This window comes from Acinonyx jubatus, chromosome B2 (assembly GCF_027475565.1).
Source record: "Acinonyx jubatus isolate Ajub_Pintada_27869175 chromosome B2, VMU_Ajub_asm_v1.0, whole genome shotgun sequence".
NCBI lineage: Eukaryota > Metazoa > Chordata > Mammalia > Carnivora > Felidae > Acinonyx > Acinonyx jubatus.
In genome coordinates, this window is record NC_069385.1 from 57,055,829 (window position 1) to 57,067,883 (window position 12,055).

The window sequence follows — 12,055 nt, forward strand, 5'->3', positions numbered from 1 at the left end:
GTGAACCACTATTCGTTTATATAAGTTATCTATGTGGAAGCCACTGATTAGGTGAAGAAAATGCCATCTCTATAGTGAGGGTATTATTGGGGAAAATGAGACTAAATCTAGTGGACTATACTCTGATAATTGTGTTTCAGATTCTTCTATCCCTTCAGGTTACAGTCCTTTTCAGGAAGCATTTTCCCCGGTTTTCTTCTTCACCAAGGTTGAGGGCCTGCTCATTAGTCTGAATCCTGTGTTTATAACCCATTGTATCCTTCCTTCATATGAAATATAATCTATTCTCTGTCCTTTTTTTAAAACATAGTCTACAAAGTTATTAGGTTCAAAATCTGAGAAATTAATTTGGAATAAGATTTTAGTAAATGATTATTCTTTTAATGCCTTAATTTATCCAGGTCATAATTGTGTTTCCCTATGGACTCCTCATTCTTTAAGACTTTAAATGTCACCTTCTCAGAATAGTCTTTCTTGATCATTTTCCTTAAGTAATCCCTGTACCCTTCTCTGGTTTTTCTCCATTATCTTTCTGGGACTTCCATTACTTGAGAGTGTCTGCCTCATTTCTGTGTATATTTGTTAATTGTTTTTCTCTCCTTACTAGAATTTAAGCTCAGTGAAAGTAAAGATATTATCTCTTTTGTTTACTGCTATATCATCAATACTTAGAACCGTACCTAATCCTTAGTAAGGACTCAAGAAATGTTTGCTGAATGAATGAACATGGGATTTCAGGAACCAAAGCCAGAAAAGGGAGGTCTGTTTTTGGCCAGGGAAGCCTTTATTCCTTCTACCATGCCTGTCTCCTTCAACTGTGTGTTGAATTTGACTCAGTTCTAGAGTAAACTGTAATGTGGTCAGGTGACATCACTGGACCTCTGAGTGGGAGAATTCAGCTGTAACATGGTATTAGTATTAGCTACTAGGTACTGAGAATGTCTTCTAACTTTAAAAGCTATGAACCTATGCTTCTCTTTTTGACCAACAAAGAAAATGTAAGGCTTTGGCAGAAGAAGCACTCAACCTTTGTAATCCAAGTGTCTTCTAGTGTTTACAGTGATGGCTCCTGCTATCAGGCATGATGGCTATATTCTGGCGATCCTTGAATAATTGTGGGATGGCATATGAAATGGCAGAGAATACAAGCAAATCATAAGAAACCACATTCCAAATAAATCTGGAGAAGACAATTACTTAAGGTTGAGATGTAAAAAAAAAAAAAAATCATTGAGGATGGTTTTCCCTGAATAGAATGACAGTTTAAATTAAAGAAAAAAAATCTTATTCTTTCTTTGCTGTGGTTTCATTTTCACCCAATGTGGAGCGTGACTTGATAGTTGTGTATTGTGGTTTAATACAGCTCATCATCATGTTGCTTTTCCATTGCAGCAAAGTGGGTTGAAAGCTTGAGGGATTTCTTCTGCAATAATTCCCCAGATCTCATTCCTGGTCAGCACCGTGCAGCTCATTTCCATTAAGCAGATAGTCCTCCTTTTTCTTCTTTGCTTCCAGACTCATAATTCTGTGCTTATCTGCACTGAACTTCATTTGCATTTATTAGCTGGGTAGGTACTTGAAATATCTAAAACCCTTTTATCTGCCTCCTTTGTTTCTCATTATTTGCTGTCTCTTCCAATTTAATATTAACTGCAAACTTGAAATGTTTCTTCTGAAACTGTTGTTCAAATTCTTTGCATACCAATGTAAGGCCTGGAACTGATGTCTGCTGGGATCCTAGTCAATAATGTGGTCCTGCCTTGAAAAGCTGTACTTCTCACATTTTACTTTTCTCATTTGATTGAGGTGGAGATTGATTCATTTGGTTTTTGGGTTGAACATTTTGAACCATTGAGACTCTTTACTCTGGGAGATGGTGCACTACAGAGCACAACGATGAACAAGACAGGGGCTGCTTGCCCTCATGGAGTGCACAGCATGTTTTGTTTGGAGAAATAGATATATCCCATCTCATTTAGCCCTCCACCAAATTCCCCTCAATTTTCCTCAACTGCACTTTTTAAGGCTTTGGGCCTTTATCCAATAAAATTATACAAATGATATTGTGAAACTCAGAATTATTTTAAAGGCATCATTTACTTTATTTCACATTTTTTTTTCTTCACAGAGACCCATGGGAGAAATTCCTTTTAGATTTCTCCACAGCCACTGGCTGGTTTTTATCTTATACTATGATTTAAGAATAGATTCGACCTGCCTCTCTGTGTTAGCTGTCAAGCAGCTTGCAGGCAGATTTGTAACCCACTTTCAGAAAATGCACCAGCTCCTACAGCAGGACTTTAAATTTTAATCTCACTAGGGATTTTAGCCTACCTGTTTTCAGCTTTCATACTCCTGTCCACTTCACAATCTCCATCTTCCACCATTGTAGAATTTTTTCATTAGCTGTAAGAAAACTAAAGTCTTATTTTAAGTATTTCTCCACACTGTCCCAGACCTTTTCTATAACATGACAGATTATAAGTAAATACATTATTTATGTGAGCTTGAAGGGTAATTGTGTTCTATTTTGAGACATAGGTTCAGATCGCTTACCCTTTTATAAACTGGTGTTCTAGGATGAGCCTAGATTGTATGAACAGCTGTATGAACTTGAATAATTCACCTCACGAAGTTCTCTGGTTCTCATACGTAAGTTAAAAGGATTTCAAAGATGTTCTCATCACTAAAGTTTTATGTTTGCACATACAGATTTGTAATTATACCATCCAGATGCCTGCTTTTTGTGTTAGAACTTAGCTAGAGTTTCTAGCAGAGTTTTTCCTTGGCATGCTTCTCTTGGATACTGTCTAGATCTAGGTTATGGGGCTGATAAACAACTCAGGAATCCCAGAGTCTAGAAAGTGAGATTGAGCAGCCTGACCAACAGCAAGGGTTCTCTGTGAACCAGCTAAGGAACAGGTAAGGGCAGCTGTGAGCATCACCCAGGAGGGGCCTAACCAACTTTGGGAGCTGTCAGAGATGTGGAAAGAAGAGGGCATGAGCAGCATTTAGAAGGGCAGGAAGGGTTAGCCAGGAAGGCACTATTGACTCCTGGAAACTGCATTTGCCAGCATTCTAAGACACAGATGACTAGTTTCTGTTCAGGGCATCAATAGTGATTTTGTGCCTTTGGGGGATGGAGGGGTAGAAGGTTAGACTGGAAAATCAGCAGAGACTGGATGTTGAAGGGCTGTGTGTGCTCTGCTGAAGGACTTGAATTTTATTTTAAAGATCATGGTAACCTACTGAGGGAGTTTAAAGGAGGTGGGCAGATGTGAAGAGATTTGAAATTTTGAAAGAGACTCCTCTTATGCAAGTATGGATGATAGATTCTAGAGGTTAGCTAATAATTGGGGCATTTTTTCTTCAATCCATAGGCGAATGCCTGTATTAGGAGCAGGAAATTACCTAGATTTCTGATCTGAATGAATCAGTGAAGAGTGCCAGTAGCATTCATCACAAAAGAAAATGCAGAGGAGGAACAGGCTTGCAAGAGCATATGAAACCTTTGTTGTAGACAGGTGGAGTTTGTAGGGCTATTGGGATACTTACAGTGGCATGAACCAGGAAGTTTGAAATAATAAGAATTACAATAATAGTAATAAAATGATAATAATATTAATAATATTTGTTGAATAAGTATTAAATGTATTATAAAATGCATTCTTAATGATATTGTTATTAATATTAATAATATTTATTGAATATGTATTAAATGCCAGTTGCTTTAAGTGTATTATCTCATTTAACCCTTGGGATAGCTCTATTATCCCATTTCTAAATGAGAAAATAAAGCCTGGAAAGATTAAGTACCTTGTCTAAGATCATATAGCTGGGAAAAGGTAGAGTGAGTATCATTGGGCACCGAATCCCGCTTTTAACTACAACTATGTACTGTCTTGAAGCGGGATGGCCATGTACTGCTGGTGTATTATATTCGTCAGTGACGTAGGTGAACATGGAAGCCTGAGAAATACCAACATATTGGGGTCCAGCAGAAGAAGAGGCTAAGAAGTAGAGGAAACAGAAGAAGAACACCGAGAGAGATGGTACCATGTCAAGAACACTGGTGCCACCTCATGCTAACGGGGTCATTGATGGCAATCTATTTATTGTCTCTGAACTTCATCTGTTTTTCTTCTGTAAAATGGGGATAATATTACTTTCAAAGTTTCCCTTATGTTTAATCAAGGTAGTGTTTATCAAGCACCTAATCTGCTATGTGGCACATAGTTAGGGCTTGGGAAATGGTGGCTGCTGTCATTACTTTGAAGCAGAAAGCAAGAAAAGAGTTTTATGAGAGAGTAGCCACCACTTTTAAATGCTGCCGTGAATTAAGTTGGTGAGGGGGACAGCATAGCATCTGGGATATACTCAGGGTATAGTCCGAGAGTTTTGAAAGCTATGAAAACAGCAGGAAAAAATTTTCCTCAGTCATGCATCTGCTATTAATTTTACGTTACAGGGAATAAGTACCTTGGTATCAGTTTTCTTCAAAATCAATCACAGTGAATTCTGTGAATTATGAATGCCAATACAAATGAAATGTTGATCATTTATAATTACTTGAAAATAAAATTGCATTGAAAATGTTTTAAGGTAGTCTTATGTAGAGTATTAAAACCTGTTGTACATTGGTGATAAATGAGAGAATTTGGCAAATGACAAAGACCAATATAGTTCAAGATTTAAACTTTCCTTTGTTATAGCACTCTTTCCTCCATCCCCACTTATGGTATCATTTTACAGAAGCAAGGAGGTTGGAACCCCAAAATCAAAAGAGACATTCATAGTTCAGTGACCATTTTCATCTTGATGGAGTTCTTGACATTGGACAATTTCCCTTACCTCCTCATCATAAATTTTCTCATTTGTGAAATCTGAAAAATGCATTTTGAATTTGTATATAAAACCTAGTTTTAAAATCATGGCAGCAAGTTAACAAAAAATCACCATGGGCCAAACAAATCATGTTTATGGGAAGAATTTGATTTCCATACCACTAACTTGCAACTTCTGGTTTACAGATTTTCCATATAATTATGAGATTTTACTTGGAAGAGGTTTAGAGATCCCTCTCTGTGTGCTTAGTCCACAGAACTGTGCCAGGCATCCTAAGGATGGGGTAGGATGGGAGGCATACTAAAGACAGTTCAAGCAAAGCTTTTGACCTTAAGGTGGTTATAATCTTCTTTGAAAGACAGTATTCACCAGAAAGAAACAGAAAACAGTTCTGAAAGAGTGTAGTTATAAGGGGGTTGAGAGATTTCCCCCTGTTTTGGGGAAAAATCTGAATCCCAGAGAGACCCAAATTCATAGGACTAGTAAGTAGCAGAGCTGGTCCTTGAATGAGGCTTTCTTTAAAAATTTTTTTTAATGTTTATTCATTTTTTTGGGAGAAAGAGGCAGAGTGTGAAAGCGGGAGGGGAAGAGAGAGAGAGAGAGAGGGGGAGGGAGGGAGGGTTGGGGAAGGAGACACAGAATCTTGAAGCAGGCTCCAGGCTCTGAGCTGTCAGCACAGAGCCCAACGTGGGGCTCGAACCCATGAACCATGAGATCGTGACCTGGGCCAAAGTCAGACGCTTAACTGACTGAGCCACCCAGGTGCCCTGAACCAGGTTTTCTGAGACCTGGAAAGGTTCCTTTCCAGTCCTCCGTGTTGCATTCCATGGAGAGTGTATCTTCCTGTAAGCACCATACTGTTGGAGTTCAGAGGGAGAGAATGGTTGGGGCAGAAGCCTCCATCAAGGAAAAATGGCTAGAGTCAAGTACTGGAGGATAAGAGAGTGATAGCCATAGTCACTCAAGAGAGTGACTTGAGGGGAAAACATGGGGTAAAAGCAAAAGCAAAACCAAATCAAGAGTTAAGAGTAAGTATGCTATATTAGGGTGTATCAGTTGGGATCCAATCAGGTAGCAGAAACCATACCACTTATTTATCAGGGAGAATTTCTTGTAAAGAATTACTGACCAGGTGTTAGAAAAATGAAAAGTTGAAAGAAGATGAAGAGGTGTGACAAGAGGCAGTGCCTGCAAGAAGCAGCAGTTATCTCTAGGGTTGGTGGAACAAAGAGAAGAAGTTGGGGTTATTAGAATTTAGAAGTTTGGAGGAATGATCCCAAGAAGGTAGGACTCAAACCACAGAAGAGGGACTGTGCTGGTATCTGTGTGGGGCATGCCAGGGTTGGCTCTGGAAGTCTTGGGGAAAAGAAAAAAGCAGCAAACTAGAGCTGCCACTGCAACTAGGACCAAACTAACTGCCTCTTCTAGGGCAAAGAACTCTTTATGAGGCTGACCAAAGCGGGGAGCAAATAGGAAAGAGCAAGAGCTTTTTCTTTTCCCTGTCCTTTCCCTGGATGCGCATTACTGGCAGAGCCCACCTGGCAAAACAGAGAATTGATTTGTAGAGTCCAGTGCCAGCACCACAAAGCTAAGTTGAGAAGTCCGAGTGTGAAGCTGAGAGACAAAAGCTCCTTTGTAAGCAGCATGGTGGGCACATTGGGGCAGCAGTGAGGAAATTGACTGGAGTGGAATACTCATGTTGGGTGTGGCAGGAGGTAAGGCTATAGACATTGGCTGGGACAGGTGACAGACAACTTTGAATGTTGAGAAGAGCTGTTTTGATTTGAATTTCAAAAGGGACTTATGGACTAGGAGGAAAGATGGGATTCCAAGTCATGATTGTGTCTGCCATTCAGTTGTGTTCTCTTAACAAAGAGGAAAGATGAGTGTTTAGATGAAAAGGTGAGAGTATGCCTGTTGGTTTTAAGGCAGTGGATCTTTCTCAGGAGCCAATAGAAGAAAGTAGTAACAAATCAAGTCTTAAGGCATGTGAGGAAGGCTTTGGTCAGAAGGCTGCAGCAGAGAGGCATAGCCATAACTCATGAGGTATATTTTAATGTAACACTCCTGTCATTCTACACATTGACATGTACAATCTTCCTCACTAGTCTCTTGGCTTTTAAAGGGAGAAACTGTCACGTTCACCTCTGGACATGCTGGGCCTAGAAGATTGTCTGAAACATAGTGAATCCTAAAGAAATTTTAAATAGCTCTGCTTACATTATGTTTTATAAAACATAAACTCTCTACCATAGAGGCCATGCTGTGTATCTATCCAGGTAATAATGAGCTGCATATAGCTAATGCGTATTTATTATTGGTAACATAAATGGTTTTTTGGAAACCATAAATGGATTGGTACAATGCCTTACACAATTGATACCTGAACAACACAGACTTGAATTCCATTATACACAGATTTTTTTCAATAAATACAGTACTGTAAATGTGTTTTCTCTTACAATCTTCTTAACATTTTCTTTTCTTTGGCTTATTTTATTTTAAGAATACAGTATATGTTATACAAGTATATGTTACATATAGCATACAAAATATGTGTTGATTGAGTGTTTATGTTATCAATAAGGCTTCTGGTCAATAGCAGACTATTAGTGAGTCAAAAGTTATACATGGATTTTTGACTGTGCAGGAGTCAGTTACCTCTAATCCCTGCATTGTTCAAGGATCAGCTGTACTATCAAAGGTGGCAAGCTTCACAAAAGTGTTTGTATTAGTTAGCTTTTGCTAGTGATATTTGTGTATAACAAATAGTCCTCAAATATCAGTAGTTTATGAAATAAATAAGAGTTTATTTTTCCTCATGTTACATGTCAGTGGTGGTACGTCAGTGATAGTGGCTTTGCTTATACTTAAATTCTAATCCAGGTTGGTGACTAGATTTTGGTCTGCTCTACTTAATTCTGGGGTCTAAAATAAAAGAAAGTCCCTTTATGTAACAAACCCATTCTCATGACACTAGGGAACAGTGAAACCATCAAATCACATGGAAGAATTTGTCTCAGAATGAGCATGTATCTCATTTGCCAAAGCAAATAATGTCAATTCATAGAGCAGGAAAGTATATTCCTCTCACTGGGGATAGGAAGGAATGAATGTTTGTAGTTAAGAATACAATCTGTCAGAGTCCTTCTGATGATTAATTTGATGTGTCAGCTTGGCCAGGGTGTGCTACCCGATTCGTCAAACACTAGTCTAGATGTTATTGTGAAGGTATTTTGTAGATGTGATTTGCTTTTACAATCAGTTGATTTTAAGTAAAAAAGAGTACCCTCCATAATATGAGTGGGATGCATCCCATTAATTGGAAAATTTTAGAGTAAAAAATGAGGGTTTTTGGAGGAAAGGGAACTTTGTCTCAAGATCATAATGTAGAAATCCTGTTTGATTTTCCTCCTTGCCAGTCTTCCCTTTGAATTTTGGACTCGCCAGCCCCCACAATCAAGAGGCCAGGTGACTTCTTAAAATAAATGAGCCAGTTCCTTTAAATCTCTCCTTTTTTTCTCACTTGATAGACAGATAGCTACATAGATAGACCTTTTGGTTCTGTTTCTCTGGAAATCTCTGACTGGTATAATCCCACTTATTCTTGTTATGCTGTTTCCTTGTTTGTTGCTTTGCCCACAATAAAGGAGCAGTGAAATATACAAGAATATTTCTTTTGTACAATTAGGACTTACTTTGGAGAGTGAAATTTTAGCTATTAATAGAATCAAAGATAGATAAAAAAGGCCAGATCCTGAGCCAGGATCTAAATAAGCAAGTGAAAGAGTTAGGTAAAAATATCACAGGTTGAGTTGCAATCTGCTGGCAGGAACACTTTACAAGCCTAAAAAAACAAATATCTGAACTTATGAATAATATTCTGATCTGATTACAGCAGTTGGCTTCCATAAGACCAAGATCAGAATTAATGAAGTAATTTTTTTAATGTTTATATATTTATTTTTGAGGAGGGGAGGGGCAGAGAGAGAGGGAGAGAGAATCCCAAGCAGACTCTGTGCTGTCAGCTCAGAGCCTGATGTGGGAATTGATCTCACAAACCAAGAGATCATGACCTGAGCTTAAACCAAGAGTCAGACACTTAACTGACTGAACCACCCAGGGGCCCCAGAAGTAATTTTGGGTTCTACCTTGTTCCTGTCTTCTTGGTAACTAACACAATGTCTGTGAGTGGGCTTTTTGTTTATATACCCATTAATATTCTTTGGATATTCATTGAACATTGTTATGCGCAAGATACTTTCCCAAGGTTGGAGACAATTGAGACATAAGAGATTCACAGTCCCTTCCCTCATGGAATTTACATTCTTGTAGAAGAGTTAGATGTGAGACAACTTACAGACACCATTAGTTGTTTAATTCTGATTGTGACAAGGGGATAATTAGAGAAGTAGAGAATGCCATGAGAACCTCGTAGGAGAGCCTGACCAAGCATGTGGGGAGTGATGAAGGAGCTGAGCTCTGAAGCACGAATGGGGCTGTGGGGCAGGAGAGGTGTTTCAGGCAGAGGGAATATATGTAAAGCATCTGAGACAAGAACTAGATGGACTTATTTTGAGGCCTCAAAAGGAGGCAGGTGCAGCTGGAACTTAGAGAACCAGAATGGAGTATGAGGTGGCTGGGTGTACAAGAGCTTTGGCATACTCTGTAGGTCTAGTAGGGACTGTTGTCTGTTTCCTATGGCAACCGGAAAGCTATTTAAGGGTGTTAAACAGAGGTGATGAAGGATTTGTTGAAGGAACGAAGGGCTGTTTGAGATACAGTAATTGTACTAACAGTACAGAGACTGGAGTTTTTTGATAATTCTATACAATTGTCTTAATTTTAGAGAATATTTTCTTTCCTGGTAGTGTGTGTGTGTGTGTGTGTGTGTGTGTGTATGATATAATTCCTTGTTGTTTTTGGCCCATTTACTATAAATAGAAAGTCTTATATGAACAAAAACAGAGGTCAATTTTATGATTTATAAAAAATGAAAAACTGTACCACTAACCACAAATAAGGAGCACTTATTAAAGAAATATAATTTAAAATTCTTAGGAAAGTATGGTAGGTGAAAGAATTTTCTCCAAAGTAATGCTATGGATTTAATTATTGACATTTAGTAAAGATTCGTAACAAATTTCTCCAAGGCTGCCACTTTACTGTAATATTATACACCATCATAATATCTGCACACTATTCATAATGGATGGTTGAATCATATATAGTTATAGCTAATCAAAAACCATTACAAATGTATTTACTCTCTTTAAACACTTTCATATTTCATTATAAATGGCCGATTGAACACTTCCACATCCATTACAGTATTATATTTCCATTCAATTTACTATTAAGATTTCTTGAACAGCTACAATGTAATAGTAGCTATTGTGCATTATAAATATTTCATCACTTCTCTGTGGTAATCCATTTCTCATTTGCTTGCCAAAACTTATGAAGTGCTTATTAAACATTGATATGTAACATTACAGCACATTATATGAAATATTGTTGTCTTGCAAATCAGCTTACTGGTAAACCTTGAAGTTGGCAATACTTTAATCTGCATTATCCAGTCTTTATCCTTCATTATAAGCAATGAATATTGCTATGTCATTGGATTGGGGGGAAATGGATCATTTCCAGGGAAATCTTTACCAACTTAAACAATTTTCTAGTTTTATGGAGTTAATTTGGTGTTTGCCTGTTAGTCTGTGAGGGAGGGCAAGTTGGAGTAACAGTGCTCTTTTCCATCTAGAAACTTCTTGGACTCATAGGGAATCTTCAGGCCCACTGAGCCCAACTTTCCTTCCACATTTTCTTTATTTTGAGTCTGTCTTTTGTCAAATTGGGCATCATACTGTTCAATATTTCCAAAGTTAGTGACTCACATCTTTCTGCTTTGAGTTGAGATGGACATTTCTTTTTAGCAAGTAAAAATACTGGAAAAGAAAAGAAATTTCTTCTGGTAATAGTTTAATAGAATCAAATAATGTGAGAATTTGAAAGAGAATTTTAGGAATCCTTTAATCTGGTGATGGTAAATTCATGCACACATGCCCCCACCTTCCCCTTCCTTGGCAGGTATTACTAATTGAACTTTGTTTCCTGCTGAGCTGGGTTCAATCTGTCCTCCAGACTTCCCCTACTAGTTTAGTATTCATGGGACTTCAGATGATATCTATTTGTTGTCCCTGATTAAGAAATGATCCCTGATCAAGGAAATAAAAGCATTTATAAGTGAAATGATCTGGCCAAAGTCACTCTTCCAGTTAGGGTATCTAAGCCGAGGTTTTCTTAATCCCAAACTAAAATTTGTCCTATCATTCCAAATATAAATTTTCTTTGACTGTACCTTACTCTCCTGAGGCCCTTCCAAATGGTGATCTTTATTTTTTCATGCAATTTCAATGATGGAAATTATTCTTAGTTTTCTGAATTAGTTATTTGAATGTGTCATCATCCTTTTCTTCCTAGGCTTGATGCTTTCCAGAGGAGGCTATAGATGAAGTATGGAATATTCAGCAATAATTATGGTAGAAAACATATTTTTATGTATTACATGCATTCATACCTGATACAAAATTATATAAAATACCAATTTTACTAATTTTCACTAATTTTTACTAATTGATTAGTAAAAATCAATTTTACTAATTTTCACACTAGAGCCACTTACTTTAATTCCCAATTCAAATTCATTTTCTGATGAGCAATGGAATAAAGGTTTTTTTAATTAGTGAAAAATTTTCAGGAAAGACAAACAGTGTCTTGTTTATTTATATGAAAAGAGATGACAGACCTTATATAATTCCCTGAGAAAAATCTGAGCCTATAGGGAGAAAGATGTTACTTTTTCCTTAGGGGAGGATAATAATGGAACCACTCTGATTATATTTAAATAGATGCCCAGTGTGGTACCAACTTTATGGGGCCTGAGAATTGTAATGGGTCTCCTATTAAAAACCACATTAACCCTCCATTGACTCTAATGACTTCTGTCTTTTGGGAGTTGGATTTCTTTGTTTATTCCATATGGGACTTATTATCTTGAGGGAAAGTTAATAAGATTTCTTCCAGACCTGCTTTGCCATGAAGCCTTGTTAAATTCCAAGACTAATAGGAAATGAATTGAGCTAATAAAAGATACCTTAACAGTTAAAAAATCTTGGGGAAAAATTGAAAAGGCAATTGGTAATAGCAT